General features: G+C 44.3%; 1 long non-coding RNA gene across 1 annotated transcript; it reads left to right on the top strand.

Moving 5' to 3' along the window:
• The first annotated feature begins 3,908 nt into the window (after window positions 1-3,908).
• Window positions 3,909-15,082, top strand: LOC130363139 (uncharacterized). Its single transcript, XR_008891737.1, has 3 exons — window positions 3,909-4,013; window positions 12,169-12,328; window positions 14,951-15,082. It is a non-coding gene; the product is annotated as an uncharacterized LOC130363139 (long non-coding RNA).
• The last annotated feature ends 406 nt before the right edge of the window (window positions 15,083-15,488 follow it).

Here is a 15,488-nt window from a genome sequence, read left to right as displayed (position 1 = left end):
AGTGTCTTGTCCTTTATAAGAATGTTGGTGGGCCAGAGGTCAGTGTCTTGTCCTTTATAAGAATGTTGGTGGACCTGAGGTCAGTGTCTTGTCCTTTATGAGAATATTGGTCGGCCTGAGGTCAGTGTCTTGTCCTTTATGAGAATGTTGGTGGGCCTGAGGTTAATGTATTGTCCTTTATAAGAATGTTGGTGGGCTTGAGGTCAGTGTCTTTTCCAATGTCAGAGTGCTGGAGAACTGGAGCCCAAATGAAGTTCGCCCAGGATCATGTCAGGGGCCCCAAATACATGAAGTACTAGAGCAGTGCTGAGCACAAAGGGATGACAATCATCATGGAAAGTTAGTCACGGACCGAGCATTAGGAGGCATTCCATGTACTGAAGAGCTTTGGGAGGCCCTGTCCCCAGAGGAGACTAGCTCTGGGAGTTTCTGGAAGGAAATTGGTGTCCTGGAAGTAACACTAAACTGCTGAAGCCCAGTGATCGGACCCCAATCCGTCCACTATATAACTCCCAGTCTATGGCCTCCCATTCTCCTGCTGCTGAGATCATTCACAAGACTTCATTGGTTAGGCTAAGTTTCTGCTTGTTTTTTTTGTGGCCCAAAAAAACGCAAAAAAAAAAAACGCCAGAAAAAACGCCATAGCATCTTCCTGTGTTTTGCGGATTTTCTTGCGTTTTTTATGCCGTTTTTTGCCTTTGAGTAGAAATTGCATTTTTAGCCCCTTTGACGTTTTTTCAAAATTTGTTGAGTAAAAAAAAAATAAAATAGGATGCAGTAGTAATGGAAAAAATTTATTCATGAACACTCCAATGGTACCAACCAATCCAACTGCACTAAAGAAAGCGAAGGGCACCGCTGAAATAATGAACGTGGGTGCAAGGAGGTTGCCCAAACATTACACAATTGAAAAAAGAAGAAAAAGACTGGCAACCACAAAAGATGCACACCACCATATGTACAAATAAATATAAATATTACTTTATTAGAAAAACCACAAAGGGAGAGACCGTCTTAAAAACACTTAAAAACACACAAATAAATGTACAGAGAGAAGGGATGTAACCCTACCTCAACCCCCTAACCGACGCTAAATAGCGTATCGGTGGAAAACTATCCACAAGATCAATACAAATAAACCCTGCCAAGTCCACAAAGAATGTATACAGCAATATGCATAGCAAATAAATATAATATAAGCAATGCCCTCACACAAAAAATATACCAAGAATGTGACCAAAAGAGAAAGTGTATATATATATATATATATATATATATATATATATATATAATATTTAAATAATGATCCTGGACAATAATTAATACAGTGCCACTATATACTTAACAACATAACGCCAGAGTGCTGAAGGCACCGGAAAATATGTATATATAACAAGCCTATACTCCTAACCAAAGAAGAAATGTGTAGTATTAAATAAAGAAAATAACTGAAAAAATATATGCCAGAAATTGGACCCATAGAAAACATATAAGGGTGCACAGGCATAGGACAGTTTCCACCGCGAGATAGGGGGACAGCTTGCTCCACGTGTTCCGCCACCCACTACGGCGGCTTCCTCAGGAGTGATCACCTGCTCCCCCTCAATGCTTTTTATGTCCAATCCCAATTAAATATCACCTATAGTCACGCTTAAATTAAATGTACATACCCAGCATGGTGTGTGTTTGTTCCTCCCCACATCGTGTGCAAGTCTTCCGCCGGAAATGGGGCGGATCAAAGAGAGTGAGGGCTGCCGGAAGTGTGGCAGACCTCTGTCATAATCACGTGTGCGCACAAAATAGCCCACTGCGCATATGCAAGAAATAAAGCAAGGCGCATCAGGAGTGGCCGCATCATACCCGATGTCTGCGCCGGCGCAGTCACTAGACTGCACGGACGTAGACTGCAAGAGAGAAGAAAGTTATCTCACTCCCAGCACCGAGCATGTGTGCCAGGTCTCAGCACCACGCTCCAATGCTGGATGCCCAATGGGTCACGAGTTCAAGTCAGATGAGTGACACATAGGAGGACAACAATCAGGGTGCAGAAAAATAGCCGGACAATAGCCCGTACATTATAGGGAGAAAACAAACCCCCCCACTCCACAGCACAAACCGAATATATTTACCAAATAATAAGAATAGAGGATGCATCCCCAAGGTGCGTCAATAAGTCGCACCTATAACATGAACAATATTCAATGATATTAACCAATTAATTATGTGGATATATATGGGTCCTTGTGAAAATTGGACCTCACAATCCCAGAGGGCTAGTATCCAACCCTAAACGGGTAGATGCCTAGCCCCAAATATAAAGATGATCCATAGACCAGGTAAGTATCAAAAAAGTCCCATGGACCAAATGAGTCCCAATGACATCCCTTGTTCCAGGTGAGTGTCGATGGCTTGTCCCCCCAATCAAGGTCAGAGTCCAGCATATCCCATTGTTGATCTCTCCAATTCTCCTTATTATGTGGAGGGGCTTCTTAGTAGAGCCCGGTCATCGTACAGATCCAAACTTTATCCAAACATTCCTCCCCAAATATCCAGGCAAACACTGTTATCGCAGCATGAGTTGTAGGCGGAGTTCTAATGGAGCAAAAAACAATAATATTATAAAAAATAAATAAATTATAAAGAAAATAATAATATTAAATGAAAAAAATTAAATAAATAAATGTAAACTACAAACCAAACCACATAACACCCAGCAAACAGTGAGAAGAAAAAAAATAAATAAAAAAATTAAAGGATATTGTAAATAAAATAATATTGAGATATATTATGTATGAAAACAATGTGATGAAAACGTGCTAAAGAGTAATGTAAAAGGTGACACTGTGTATAATGTGTAGACCCATGGGTATGTGATGTATAATAATGTGTGAATAAGTGAAAGTAAAAATGTGAAATGTGTGAGTACTAAATTAACAAGTGTGCCACTGGGGACAAGTGGCCATGAAGTGTAAAGAGGAGGAGAAAAAAATAAAATAAAAAAATAAATTAATTATAATTTTTTTTATTTTTTTTAAATTAAAATTATAATTTTATATATATAAAGTAATTTATCCCAAAAAAACAGTAAATGTTAGCTCCTCATTTAGACCGTGTGGCGCAACAGTGTTCAGATCAAAGATCCACTTGGACTCACGTTGGAGCAGTCGGTTCGTTATGTCGCCACCACGTATGCCACATGACAGTCTTTCCAACCCAACAACCCTCAAGTCACGAGACCTTGATGTCTCTTTCGAAAATGTGCTGCCACCGATGTTAATGTCCTGTCTCTTCCAAAGTCCCTCTCAGCCAAGGAGATTGTTGACAAGTGTTTCTGAATTCGCTTACGTAACTCCTGTGTTGTCTGCCCGATGTACACCTGTTGACAGGAACAAAGGATAGCATACACAACATTTCGTGACTTACAGTTGATGTACTGACGAAGTTTATGCCGAGATTCATCACCTGGGTTAAGGAATTCTTTTGTCGGCTCCATAAACTGACATATCGATCACTCGCCACATGGAAACGAGCCCACATATTGACTTTGCTTCTGCGGAAATTTGGAGAAATGGCTTTTCATGAGGGTATCCTTCAAATTGCGAGCCCGTCTCGCAGTCAAAACTGGAGTAGGTGTAATCAAATTCCCAATCTTGGGATCCGATGCAAGTATGCCCCAATGTTTACCTAGGAGTCCACGTATCCGGTTCCACTGATTGTTGTATGATGTAACAAATCTCAGATTATCATCCTCTTGCCGGGTTTATCATCTTTTTTATAACAAAATTTTTAGAAATTTTTAAACAGATATCAATTTATGTGGGCAACAATTCTAAAAATGTAGTGTGTGTGTGTGTGTGTGTTTTTCACTTTTTTTATATATCTTTTTAATATTTTTTAGGTAGTACTAATACTCTCAGCATGGAACACACTCATACTACAGTGGGACCAAAGAAGAGCGGCCGGCCGCATCTATACAATGTACAGGAGGATCACTACGGGTGTCAGAAGTACAGGTACTACTACTCCCATCATGGAACAGTGTGTTCCAGTAGTACTATCTAAAAAAAATTAAAAATAAAGAAAAAAAAGTGAAAAACACACACAATACATTTTTATTCTTGTCGGCTACATTTTTAGCGCCCTGCACGCCCACATAAATTGATCCCTGTTTTGAAAAATGTATAAAAAATTTTTTTTAAAAGATACATTTTGATAGATACAATTTTTTCCATCACTACTGTATGTTTTTTGTTTTTAAATAAAATGTATTTATTGGTACCCTACGAAATTTTATTAAAAAAGGTTCCTTCATAACTTTTTTGGAAAAAGAATAAAAACCGCCTGCAAAAACGCCAAGGTTAAAACCCACATGTCGTTCTTCTTGGCTTTTTTTACTCCCACAGACTTCTATGGGAGTAAAACGCCACGATTTCAGGGGGAAAAAAAGCCATAGGCTCCTCATGCTGCGATTTTGCAAAACCCCCAAGGAGCTTAAAAACGCAACAAAAGAGTGGAAAAACAGAAAAAAGTTAAAAAAAAATAAAAAATAAAAAGCCAAACTGAAAAACATAAAGTGGAAAAAGAATTTAGCAATTTCTCATTGATTTACAGCTAACATCTGGCCGGAGCATTTTTTGGCCGAAAAGACGCCATGCGGCAGAATTGGCGTTTTTCTTGGTGTTTTTTCAACAACAACAAAACAAACAAGTGGAATTCCAGCCTTGTAGTGTTTTCAGTCCTCACCAATTATAAAGTGTTCCTGTCACTTTAAAAAACTTTTACTATGTTCTGGAGACGTGTCAAAAGTTTTGAACGGTCCGACCAATTACTAAAACGGGCAGAGAGAGAGAGAAGCGCATGACTGAGGGCTCCTCTCCCTGCTCTCCGTCCTGATGACTGAGACAGTCCCATAGACTTACATTGTAAGTTTGTCTCGGTCACATGGCACAGACTTGGGGAGAAATTCAAGTGATTGGTCGGAGGTCTGAACACTCAGACTCCAACCAATCAATACTGTTTACATATCGCTACAACAGTGTTTTCCAAACTGTGTGCCTCCAGCTGTTGCAAAATTACAACTTTGACTCTCGGGGCATACTGGGAGTTGTAGTTTTGTAACAGCTGGAGGCACACTGGTTGGGAAACACTGTTTTTTTTGTTTTTTTTTTCTTTAAAGGATTTTTTCAAATTTAAATAAAAAATACATAATTGATACTGTTGAATGATTTAAATTATTAAAGGGGTTATCCAGGAAAAAATACATTTCTTATATATCAACTGGCTCCAGAAAGTTAAACAGATTTGTAAATTACTTCTATGAAAAAAATCTTAATCTTTTCAGTACTTATGAGCTGCTGAAGTTGAGTTGTTCTTTTCTGTCTAAGTGCTCTCTGAGGAAACGTGTCTCGGGAACTGTCCAGAGTAGAAGCAAATCCCCATAGCAAACCTCTTCTACTCTGTGCAGTTCCCGAGACAAGCAGAGGTGTCAGCAGAGAGCACTGTTGCCAGACAGAAAAGAACAACTCAACTTCAGCAGCTGATAAATATTGGAAAGATTAAGCTTTTTTTTAATATAAGTAATTTACAAATCTGTTTAGCTTTCTGGAGCCAGTTGATATATAAAAAAAAAGTGTTTTTTTTCCTGGAATACCCCTTTAACAAACATTTATTATCAGGGTTCTTTTTTTTTATTTATTTTTTTTACTTCTAGATAGAATTACACCCCACCTCATTATACAGCAAGGGAGGAATTTTCTACCGTCTAGCCCAGTGTTTTCAAGACCAAAGTGCCCCCAGCTGTTGCAAAACTACAACTCCCAGCATGCTAGACCATGATACCTGCTGCTTAGCATGCTGGGAGTTGTAGTTTTGAAACAGCTGGAGGCATCCTGGTTGGGAAACACTGCTCTGAGCATTGCTGTTGGTCTCCCATCCACTGTCCAGACCATGATACCTGCTGCTTAGCATGCTGGGTGTTGTAGTTTTTAAACAGCTGGAGGCACCCCGGTTGGGAAACACTGCTCTGAGCATTGCTGTTGGTCTCCCATCCACTGTCCAGACCATGATACCTGCTGCTTAGCATGCTGGGAGTTGTAGTTTTGCCACAGCTGGAGGCACCCTGGTTGGGAAACACAGTTCTGAGCATTGTTGTTGGTCTCCCATTCACAGTCTAGACCATGATACCTGCTGCTTAGCATTCTGGGAGTTGTAGTGTTGAGCAGCTGGAGGCAGGAAGCAGCAGGAAATGGAGGGGCAAGCTGTGCATAACTAGCTTGCCCCCTGACTGGTGAGCAGTTAAGGGGTTAAGAAATATACAGGCAAGGTTTTTAGCCCCCTCCCCCGCCTGTAAAACTTGTTGGTAACTATAGTGGTATGTCCCATGGGTGGGGGGAAGGAGTGCACCAATCAGGGGTTTATTAGTTTCCCCGGGCTTTCAGGGGCCCTCCCCTGGGTATTTATAGCTGTGGTGCCTGAAGGATACAAGGGTCTTGATAGAATAATACAGATCTGTAATCTTGTATGATGTATATCTTAATTCTGTAATACTGTATGATATATCTTGATTCTGCCTTTTGTAACCGCAAGGCTCGTACCGTACTTCTCGTTTTCTCAACTGCTGATTCCTAACTGTTGTGCACGTACATCCTGTATTTGGGTTCTGCTGACTTGTAACTATTAAGCAACATGGTATATATATATATATGAACGTTGGCAAATAGTAAAACAGAGCGTACTTAGAGGGTATCCTGTGTGCATGTATTTTTTCCACACCTGACAAGACGCTCTCCTGGCCAGTACAAGCCTTAAGCCAAATTGGACCTAGTACCAGGGGTACTGAGTAGACAGAGAACCTTTCAGTGCCTCCCTTCCCCCTTCAATCTGCCCAGGACCCGGAGTTTTGGCTGCCGGTTGGTGAGTGTCTGCCCCTTATTTATGGCCCGGATGGAGCAGGAGGGTGAGGGCTGGCATGCTCCCTTGTGGCTGAGCTGGCCTCCCCTCCTGTTGCACCCAGGGCGGGTTTGGGAGGCTGGCGGACCTCTCACAGTCCCGCTCTCCTACCCACTATGGCCCCTGTGAGCCCTGTCCCGCCCGTTCCTTTTGCTCTCTTCCCTGTCCGGGGCCAAAGCCCTCTCCCCTGCCTGTGCCTGTATCCCTCCCTCAGGGCGTGCTCCTTATGAGCATGCTCTGCCGTTTTCCTTGTCCCCCTCCTTATGCCCTCCGTCTCCTTTTCCTTTTTGCGGTCCCCTCCGTCTCTCCCCCCCCCCCCCCTCCCCCTGTTCCCCTCTGGCTCTGGAGGCAGCAGCCCCTGGGGGGCTGCTGTTGTTTTAACTCCCTATGCGCAAATGGGCGCCTATTAACGTCCATTTGCGCTCTTTCAGATATAATGCGTGCTCACAAGGTGAGCGCGCATTATATCCGTGGGTCCCAGTTGCTCTTAGCAACTGGGACCCATGCTACGCCGGACATCGCCGATCGGGCAGATGTCCGGCATTGCATCTTTAGACGCGGCGATCTAAGTTCATCGCTGTGTCTGAAGGTGTAATTCCAAGCATCCCGGCTGCTCAGTCGGGCTGACCGGGACAATCGCCATCTAATCGCGTTGTCCCGGTCAGCTAGGACGCAGCAGGAGGGTCACTTACCTGCCTCCTGCGCGTCCGCTCGTTGATTGATTGCTCCAAGCCTGAAATTCAGGCTTGAGCAATCAATCGTTGATAACACCGATCATTGCCATGTTAATACATGGCAAGTGATCAGTGTTAGGAGCAGCGTGTGCAGGGTTATGGCTCCTATGGAGCTATAACATTGCAAAAAAAAAAAAGTTAAGTCAATAAAGGTCATTTAACCCTTCAATAATAAAAGTTTGGTTTGCCCCCTTTTCCCCATCCCAAAAAATAAATAAATAAATAAATAAAAATAAATTTATATAAAAAAATAAATAAATAATAAAATAAAATAAAATGAATAAATAAATAAATAATAGTGTGTATATGTGTATGTCTGTATGTTTGTGTGCATGTGTGTGTATGTATGTATGTGTGCATGTATATATGTATAACTGAAAAAAAAAATTCTGTGTGTTGCAGACATGCACATATGTGGTATCTCCGCATGCGTGCATGTCTGGGGTATAACAATATGTTGTCGTTTGAAGTGTTCCATCTATGGTGTACACACAAATATAAATAAATGAATAAATCAAATAAAAAAAATTGAAATTAAAATAAATAAATAAATATAAAATTTCACTATACACGTGAAATACATAATAAATAATATTGGTAATTTAATACACATATGACAGTTCTGTTTAGCATATTCGATCAATTTTTCTACCGTATGTATTAATAAACGGCGTTCAAAAAAAAATTAATAAATAAAAAAAAAAATCTGAGAAAACGGCAAGGGTACTGCGGACTACTTTGGATTACGGCGCAAACTATTTGAGCTCTCATATCGTCCCCTCTCATTTACCCAGCTCCTCACCCCGCCCACACTGGCACCTCCCCTCTCTGGAGGGGTAGTGAGTGTGGTGGCGGAGTGCCTGCGACCCGGCGGTCTCCAGCGTGCCTTGTCCCACGCCTGCGGCGGTGGTGAAGTGGTTCTTCCATCTGTTGGCTTCTCCATCTTCTGGAATTGGTGAGTGTTCTGATGCGGGGCTTGGCCCCTTCCCCGGTTAGTGTGCTTATGGCTGCGTTCTGTGCAGTGTTCATCCTTTTGTTTCTGTGTGTATGTTGAGTTTGGTCTCTGGTTGGGAGTTGGGTACGTCTCTTCTTGGCAGGGTGCTTTGGTAGGGTATCGTTTTCTGCGGTGCGCGCTTGGGTGAGTGCTCTTTTGGCCTTACTCTCTGGGTGGCCGGGGTTTGGCGGACTTGGCTCCTGAGGCTTGTTCCTTATCCTGATTCGGTGGGTGCCGCCCAGTTACGGTTTTGTTTCTTTTGGTTTTCTCCCCCTTTTGTTTGGTTTATCTCTCCGTATTTTCCCAATCTTTGGTAGGCATGGGACTTCTGTATGTCGTTTTGGGTGCTTTAGCTGATGTGTTCGGTGGGTAGGTTTCGCTTGAGTCTCCGGGGGTAGGTTCGCTTGAGTCTCTGTTTGCCTTGCCTTGTGAGTTCTTCTGTTCGTGGTGGTATTCCGGAGGGTGATTCTCCTGTGCTCTACGCTTGTGGGGGTGTGGTTTGTTGTTGCAAGGCTGACACGCAAATTGTGAAGCGTTCCATATTTGGTGCTCGCTTCGGCAGCACATATGTTAAAATTGGAACAATACTGAGTAGATTAGCATGGGTTCCGCATGCCGCGTTGGCGTTGGTCTGCTGCTTTCCTGTGGTCAGGGTGTGATTGCGTTTTCTCTGTTTTGGTTTCTTCGGGGCTCGCTAGGTGCCCTGGTTACGGTCCTTGCTGGTTTCCTGATTGTTCCACGTGTAATATGGTTCCGGGCAGAGTTTTTTCCTGCAGGTTGTCTCTGGCCGCCGAGGGTGTGTGGTATCTGTGCCCCCGCATATGTGCCCCGGGTGCGCTAAGGGCTGACGTTTCGGCTGGTTGGGGTTTTTTCATGTGTCGTGCAGTGGACAGGCCTGCTTTCTGTCCCCCTTTGCAGCTCACGGGGAGCTCGCTCTGTTTCCGGATGTGGCCGGTTTGGTTGGTTGTTGGTGTGGTTTGGTTTCCCAATGGTGCTGCTGGGTGGTTTAGCCCTGGGTCTTGGTAGTCAGTGGGTTTCTGCCATTCTTGGGTTTTGTTTGCGCTTTTGCCTTGGTATTGGTTGTGGGACTTTGGGTGCTTGCTTCGGCAGCTCATGTTCTGGACTTTTAACGATACTATGTGGGTTGGCTTGGCCCCTGTGCTTGGTAGCGCTCTAATTTGGTGTTACTTATCTTCTTTTCTGGGGTGTGATTTGAGTGATCGTGGGGCGTGTTGTCGGTCTGACATTCGGGGAGTTGTCACTGATATTACTCTTGCGGATTTCTTCCTGTGCTCGGCTTGTTGCACCTAGTGCTTCGCTGTTTGGAGTTACGATTTATTTTGGGGCTGTGCTCCCTGGGGTCGGTATTGGGTGTTGATGCTTTGTCCCGTTTTTCTCTGGCAGTGGTTCCGGAGGTTGCTCCCTCGGGCAGAGTCGGAAGGTTTGCTTGTGTGGCTGGCCCGTGGGTCATCGTGGAGTGTGGTGTGTATTTCTTGGTCCGCTTTAGTGGCTCCTGCGACCTGGTAACACTCACGGTAAGGCGTTTGCGAGTGGTTGGTGGTGTGGAGGCCGGGATGTCTACAGTGGAGGTGGGTCCTGGAGGTTCCAAATGTGTCTGTGAATATGGGATTTGTTTTTCGTACCTGGAATGCCCTTTGTAGTAACCTTCCGGGCTCTGATGTTTATTCCTATTTCGTTTTCATAGGATGTGATGACGGAAGTTAACTGCTGTGTCACCTCTCCAAGGAGGTTCGAGATTTGGGCTGTGTTCTCCGTGGCGCATGGCGGGGGGTAATTTTTTCTTTTCTACTTTGCGGTTGGTGGGATGTTGATGTATACCTAGGGGCTGGGCCCGCGAGTGGGTGGCCTTGCTGTCGGCGACCGGTTTTTCCTATCAGCTTTGGGTCACTTGGTGGCAGCGGCGGGTCGGATTTTTGGTTGTCGCTTTTGCGTCGTTTTGCTCATCCGAGGTTTGCGCTGGCTTTTTTCGGGGCTATGTGGATGGGGCACTTCCTTTCTCCTCAACTGGGACTGGGGTGTCTGTTTTTTGGGTGCCTATTTTGTGCATTTTGCCAAACAGTAAAAAAAATAAAATAAATAAATATATATATATATATATATATATATATGTATAAAGAAAAAAAATTACAAAAAAAATAATTTAAAATAAAAGGGCCCCTTTTTTGTCCGAGACTGCTTCGGCGATCCAGGTTACGCAGCTTGTGCTGCATGGGGGTCAGCGAATGACTGCTTTTTCGGGTTGTTGTCCTATTGCTTGACTGGGCGGCTGTGGGGCGCCCCCCCCCCCCTTTTTTTCTTTTTTGCTCCCCGCCCCCGATTATTCAGTTTCGAGTTTTTTGTCTGTTTTGGGTTTTGCTTTTCTTTGATAGGATGGGGTGTTGTGAGTTTGAGATTCGCCCTCTTTTGTATCGGGGCCGGCAGAGATGGCTTGGTTTCCGGAGAGGGTAGCACAGCGCGTGGGGCGCTGGCGATCTGCATGTTGCGTTGCTATTTTCGCCCAGTTTGATGTTTCCCATATGTGTTATGTTTTGCGAGCAGTTTTCCGCAAGGTGGTGCGAGTGCTGCGGCTCTCTTCGGTGTATGGGCGAGTCTGAGAGATGAGTTCGCACAAGAGTTATTAAAAAAAATAATAATAATTTATAAATAAAATGAATGAATACAAATAAATAAAAGAAATAGGTCCTGGCGGCAGGTACCTCGGTTTTCCTGGAGAGGAAATGTATTGGGCGGATTTCCTGGAGAGGAAATGTGTTGGGCGGATTTCCTGGAGAGGAAATGTGTTGGGCGGATTTCCTGGAGAGGAAATGTTTTGGGTGTGTCCGGGGGGCTGAGGTGGCTCCAGGTGTTGGCTATCCAGTATCTCTTGGGTGGGGGTCGGAGCCCAGTGTAGGGCTAGCTGGTCTCCTCCATGGCGGTAAGAAGACGGTGAAAGCGGGATCAACACGGGGTAGACCTCCACACAGGACGGTGTGGCAGCACCTCTCGGATTGGTAAGAAGCCAATCGGTGTCTTTGTTACAGTTAAATTGTTATTTATATAAGTAACTTTATAAATAAAGCTGTGGCCGATCCCCACCCACGGAAAAGTTGAATTGTTGTTATGTCAGTTATTATTTAATTAATTATTGTAATAAGGGGGAGGGGTAGTTATAGCCTGCTAGGAGCTAATTGGGTCTCAACAGTCTCACTACTCTACAATATTTTAAAAGTTTTTTTTTTTTTTTTTAAGTACAGTGCCCAGTTAAGACTGTAAATGTAATAATATGTAGAAGTAATGATGATATGTATATCCAAAATCATTTTGAAAATGCATCTTAAAACCACAAAAATTTATTTTTCAGATTCAAAGAAAAGAAAACTTTATTAAAATTTTTTTTATAAAAGAAAAATGTAATAAGTACTTTTCACAGATGATATGTTACATACATTAAAACTGAAATATAATTATATATTTTTTTGTTGTTTTTTTTAGTACATTTTCAGACCAGAACAATTTGAGTGTTTGTTACATTTTTTACAGCGAGTTTCCAGAGCGACCGTCATTACGCGCTAATTTGGCTCCAACATTAAAATGTTCAACTACCGAAAATGACTTGTAGAGCAAACATCATCTGCGCTGGTACAAGTTGTTAGTATGTTTTATTTTATTTCTTTTCATTTATTGGTATTTAAGTTCTGCGCACTGTACTGTGTTATATGTCGCTGCTTTATGTATAGTTAAAGGGGTTATCAGGATAAGTGAAACAGCTGATATCTTCCAAAAACAGTGCCACACCTGTCCTCAGGTTGTGTGCGGTATTGCAGCTCAATCCCATTGAAGTGAATAGAGCTCATTTCTAATGCCACATACAACAGAAGGACAGGGGTAGTGCTGTTTTTGGAAGAAATTAGCTCTGTTTTTCTAATCCTGAATTACACCTTTAATATCCTGCTGGGGATGGGAAGAAATAGAAAAGAAACCCATACTCACCCAGCTCCTGTTCACCTCCATCTGATTCACCAATCTTCTCTCTTCTTCCTGCTTGGTGCAGGACCTGCTGGCTCAGCCAATCACTGGCCAAGACAGGTCCCTGCTGCAGCTAGTGATTGGCTAAGCAGGCAGTCCACACTTGCAGTTGATTAGGGGTTAAACAGTCAGGATCAGAGTTATCTCATGTCTGGACAGTTGACAAAAGGTGTTTTGTCTAGTCTCAACTGCAGGCAATAGGTGCCCCGACTGCTGGCAATAGGTGCCCCGACTGCTGGCAATAGGTGCCCCGACTGCTGGCAATAGGTGCCCCGACTGCTGGCAATAGGTGCCCCGACTGCTGGCAATAGGTGCCCCGACTGCTGGCAATAGGTGCCCCGACTGCTGGCAATAGGTGCCCCGACTGCTGGCAATAGGTGCCCTGACTGCTGGCAATAGGTGCCCTGAGTGCTGGCAATAGGTGCCCTGACTGCTGGCAATAGGTGCCCTGACTGCTGGCAATAGGTGCCCTGACTGCTGGCAATAGGTGTCCTGACTGCTGGCAATAGGTGTCCTGACTGCAGGCAATAGGTGTCCCCACTGCTGGCAATAGGTGTCCTGACTGCTGGTAATAGGTGTCCTGTCTGCTGGCAATAGGTGCCCTGATTGCTGGCAATAGGTGTCCTGACTGCTGGCAATAAGTGTCCTGACTGCTGGCAATAGGTATCCTGTCTGCTGGCAATAGGTGTCCTGACTGCTGGCAATAAGTGTCCTGACTGCAGGCAATTGGTGTCCCCACTGCTGGCAATAGGTGTCCTGACTGCTGGTAATAGGTGTCCTGACTGCAGGCAATTGGTGTCCCCACTGCTGGCAAAAAGAGTTTTCTCTGGTCCCAACTGCTGGCAATAGCCATCACTTTTGCAGTAGGAGTCAGCTGTGAACTGTATAATACAACCAGCATGTATCATATATGGAGCAGGTTCAGATCCTGAGCCGGCTATATACTCCCTTCTAAGCATTATGGCATACAGTAAATATTTGTCAATAGTTAGAATGGGTCAAAATGAATATCAACCATTTTTTCCGTTAAAGGGGTACTCCGCCCCTAGACATCTTATCCAAAGGATAGGAAATAAGATGTCTGATTGCGGGGGTCCCACCGCTGAGAACCCCGTGATCTCTGTGCAGCATCTGGCATTCATTTAGAACGCTGGGTGCGGGCGGTGGGGTCGGGACGCCACTGCTACGCCCCCCTCATGACAGCACACCACGTCCCCTCCCATAGACTTGCATTGAGGAGGCGTGACGTCACATCATGAGGGGTGTGGCTGTGATTTCACAACCCTACAGCCAGCTCTGAGCATTCGGAACAAAATGTTCAGAATGCTGGGGTAGCAGAGTACCCCTCTAAGGAACCCGAAATTTGTTTTTGACTCATGAAACACATCTCTGAGCTCTGAAACACAGCTCTAAATCCTTAGCATCTACTTAAAGATGAAAAGTGTCTGATCACAGGGGGTCCAACCACTGGGACCCTCGTAATCTCAGAATGGGGCTTGCTTTAAACCTCTGAGGGCTCTGGCCCTCACTTTCCGAGACGTACTAGTCTAGGCAATGATGGACAGCTCAGCCAATCATTGGGCGCAGTAGTGTCCCACCTCATGGGCTCAGCGGGCTGTCACTGCCGATACCAGATTGTCTCGAAAGGTGGAAGCCGGAGTGCTCAGAGGTAACAGACGTTCTAAAGATCACGGGGAGTTGTCCCATGGGGTGGGAGGGACTGCAATCAGTCACCTATCCTGTGGCTAGGGAATAAGTGTTATTAGTTGCATAAACCCTTTAAAGTTGCATTATAAAATTTTATCTGCCTTTATCCACCACTAGAGGGAGTTTAGAAGTTTACTGAATTCAGCAAAAGCATTGAACTCAATTATAAAATTGACTGCAGTAAGCTCTTATGCTCCCCCTAGTGGTGGCTAAAGGTGGATAAAATTTTATAATTCAGTCTGATGCAGGAAATCAGACAAAACAGAGCAAGAAAGTCATCAGCACCAAATGTTGGTGGACAATCGCTGAGAACAAATGAATACAAACGAAAAGCAATTGAATAATTAATATTTTAGAGAATTATAAAACACATTACAGAAATTTTAGGACAAGACAAAAAAAAAAAAAAACACACACACACTAATTCTGGATCATTCCAGATGCTAATCCTCATTTCATATGCAAATGAGACTCATCATCTCCAGGCCCCATAGATGATAATATTCCCTAATTACATCCTGTTTACTGTATATATTTACAGCCCTGTAATTCAGCGGGGAAGATGATGATGTGAAAAGTCGTCAGATCCAGGGTGGTGCAGGTGACACGGCAGGAGACTTGGCACCGGATCTCACCATCTTCTCGAGGATGGGTGATTGTGGGGGCAGGCCCGACGCACTTCTACACCCTGAGGAAGAATTTTCTGCCTGTTAAATACAGCAGAGCTGAAAAAATAAATAAATTAATTAAATAAAAAATAAATAAAAAATCTTCGGGGTTTTACATATTCTAATTACGCCATCTCATGAATATTCATGAACGATCTGCATCCAGAAAAACAGCCATACGGCTATAAAACTGTTACGCCGAGCGCTCCGGGTCCCCGCTCCTCCCCGGAGCGCTCGCTACACTTCCCTCACTGCAGCGCCCCGGTCGGTTCCACGGACCCGGGGCGCTGCGTTACCACCTCCGGCCGGGATGCGATTCGCGATACGGGTAGCGCCCGCTCGCGATGCGCACCCCGGCTCCCGTACCTGACTCGCTCCCCGTCAGTTCTGTCCCGGCGCGCGCGGCCCCGC

This window comes from Hyla sarda, chromosome 3 (genome assembly GCF_029499605.1).
Source record: "Hyla sarda isolate aHylSar1 chromosome 3, aHylSar1.hap1, whole genome shotgun sequence".
NCBI classification, from domain to species: Eukaryota; Metazoa; Chordata; class Amphibia; order Anura; family Hylidae; genus Hyla; species Hyla sarda.
This window is presented reverse-complemented; position numbering and strand designations above follow the sequence as displayed.